The following is a 205-nucleotide window of genomic DNA, read 5'->3' as shown; positions in this document are numbered from 1 at the left end:
GAAATGTCTGTGGTATTCCAAGAAGCACACGACCTTGTGTTTCGCTTCCTTTCAAACGGGCAAGCTCCCCTGTGACTTGATGTGTCGTCCGACACAGGAGCTGAGGGAGTCAGGAGGCAGATCGGCGTCAACGGACTGTTCTTGACTTTCTCTTCGGGGTTCTCCTTGCCTTTGCCAGGCAAGGACGTTGCCAGGGACGGAGATC

The sequence above is a fragment of the Tenrec ecaudatus genome, chromosome 13, assembly GCF_050624435.1.
Source record: "Tenrec ecaudatus isolate mTenEca1 chromosome 13, mTenEca1.hap1, whole genome shotgun sequence".
In the NCBI taxonomy this organism is placed as follows: domain Eukaryota; kingdom Metazoa; phylum Chordata; class Mammalia; order Afrosoricida; family Tenrecidae; genus Tenrec; species Tenrec ecaudatus.
This window is presented reverse-complemented; position numbering follows the sequence as displayed.